General features: G+C 45.4%; 1 protein-coding gene across 1 annotated transcript in view; it reads right to left on the reverse strand.

Moving 5' to 3' along the window:
• The window catches only part of LOC143282396 (uncharacterized), a 14,250-nt gene extending 13,723 nt beyond the window's left edge, over positions 1 to 527 (reverse strand). Inside the window, exon 1 of the mRNA XM_076588020.1 lies at positions 462 to 527. The gene's annotated coding sequence lies outside the window, so the exon portion shown is untranslated. The remainder of the gene's footprint in view (positions 1 to 461) is intronic.
• Between the last annotated feature and the right edge of the window lie 1,973 nt (positions 528 to 2,500).

Below are 2,500 nucleotides of genomic sequence, written 5' to 3' on the forward strand. Positions count from 1 at the left end.
CAGCCGGTCCGAATATGTTTTACCCAAGTGTCTTTTCCTCAGTCTACAAGTTACATTATCTTCAGCGCAAGCTTGGGCACTGTTCAAACATTTGGGCGATGTTTCAAACAATACTTGGCACACTGATAAAAATTACTGAGTTCAGTTATATCGAAAAACTTTATGTTATAATGCGCCGTGTATTAGACAGGTTTTCGTTAACCAATATTAAAAAAAAAAAAAAAAAAATTAAATTAAAAAAAAAAATCGGACTGAAAGACAGAGACAGACAGAGACAAAGAGAGACATAAAGAAAGAGACACAAAGAAACAGAGAAAGAGACTAACAGGCTGACAGACAGACATACCGAGACACTGAGAGAGACAGACGAGACAGAAACGAACTGAGGGACAGACTGAGACAGAGACTGAGACCGACTGAAGGAGAGAGCATCAGTATCCCTCTGCTCCTCCTCCACTGACCTCATTCGCATCAACACTCCCGTGTACTGTGTATATCTTGCCACACTGCCTGGAGTCTATCCAACTGGCGGCTTCCCAAGCTCTGAGACCCCTGCGTCTGTTGGTTGGATCTCCCCTCGATCCCCCCCCCCCCCCCCCCGACCCCCCCCCCCCCCCCCATCTCTCTCTCTCTCTCCTCTCTGTCGTGTGTGTGTGTGTGTGTATGTGTGTGTGCCTCTGTGTGTGTGTGTGTGTGTGTGTGTGTGCGTGCGCGTGCGTGCGTGCGTGCCGTGTGCCGCTGAGTGTGCAAGTATGCGCATAGTGATTTTCGTAGACTCATACTTACCTTGGGAAGTTTGCTTAGGACTGTTTCCAAGTTTATTTCTTAAAACTCGACGTGAATTGATCTTTCTGCATACTAGTTCTGCCAACGCATAGGGCAGGCAAGTTTTTGTGTGTGTGGGGGGGGGGGGGGGGGGCGAAGGGGTCTGATCTCTTCGCTGACACACTCAACATTTGACCTGTCTAGATCCACACACGCTCCCCATCCCACCCTTCCGCACGGCCACTTTAACTCACTCAATACGGCCAGTCCTCTCTTCTCCTCTACACAGACCCCTCGGATGTCCAGTGGGTGTCTGAATGATCCAACCTTTAGCTTCCGTCGTCAGAACTGTGGTATTCTTTGTCAACATTCACCTCTTCAGTATAAGAGCGTTCCGCTTGCAATATTTTGATGATGGTAATTGGGATGAAACGCTGTTAACGTCGTCTCTTTCGCCGTTCGTATGGAGAGAGTTAACTGAATACTGATGTGCCGGTTCTGGATCAGAACTGAATATCAAATCGAAATTACATTTGTACTGACAAACTACGGCTGAGCCGATTGTATGTATATTTTGATTCACTTGTGTATTAGTGCAAGATGATTGGAGGGCTATACTGGCTGAACTTGACTAACAGATTAACAACAACAACAACAACAACTTGAAAAACATCGAGAACTGAAGCGGAGTGGACAGCCCCACAAACTCCACCCAACATGTATCTACCTTTGCTAAGTTTTCCCACGAATCTTCAGATTCTCGGAAACTGAATCAGATCAAAAACCCAGATCCATTGAAGGGTCAATTGTCATCCAAATCAGTCCTCTCCCCCGCCGCCGGCCCTTTCTGTTACTAAAAAAAAAACCAATGTAACATGGTTACTTTTTCCCCACTCAGTGGTGAAGAGTCCTTTAACTATCCTCTGGGTCCATATGTTACGTACAATGGTTTGACAAACATGATAAGGCAACGGCGCAGTCTGCACACAACTTGAATTTAATATCGCAGTGCGCCGGGTTAGCGGTTGCAAATATTTTGATCCGAGTAATGGTCAGCACACAGAAGTTGTCACCCTTTCGTCCGATCCTACCAAGACTGAAACCCCAATTCTGCTTTGTGATGAAATAAGCTTAGTTGTTAACAGAGCTGAGGTGGCCGTCAACAACCTGCTAAGATATATAGTATTGCACAGACGTGACAAAATAACGTACGTTAAATCTGCAGTGAGCACCAGTTGGGGTTCAAGTTAATAGTGATCTGCAGCCGGCGTCAACTTTCATCATGCAGTTGGATGATATTATCTCAGAACCAGGCGGAAAACTCAGTGACCTGGGTGAGCAATGTGTGACAATTTGAAAAAAATTGGGGGAACATATATCTGGGGGAACATACAAATCGACGTGGGCCCGGGGAAACATAGCCGACAGAAAGTACATTTGCGCCGAAACTGACATACATCAGTCTGCAGTGGGGGAAACATAAACCTGGGGAAACTTAATAAACCTGGCAGAAAGTAGATTTGAGGGAACATACATGTGGGGGAAACATAGACCTGGAGAAAATCAGACCTGGCAGAACTCAGAAGTAGGCCTACATTTGGAGGAACATAGAACAGAACATTTTCTCACCAGTGATAATAATCAGTTGTAAATTTACGGTAGTATCACATTATGCACACAGTATATATTTTTATCTCAAAGTGCAGGAATTGCGGGAAAACCGTATGGGCTGACA

The sequence above is a fragment of the Babylonia areolata genome, chromosome 5, assembly GCF_041734735.1.
Source record: "Babylonia areolata isolate BAREFJ2019XMU chromosome 5, ASM4173473v1, whole genome shotgun sequence".
NCBI classification, from domain to species: Eukaryota; Metazoa; Mollusca; class Gastropoda; order Neogastropoda; family Buccinidae; genus Babylonia; species Babylonia areolata.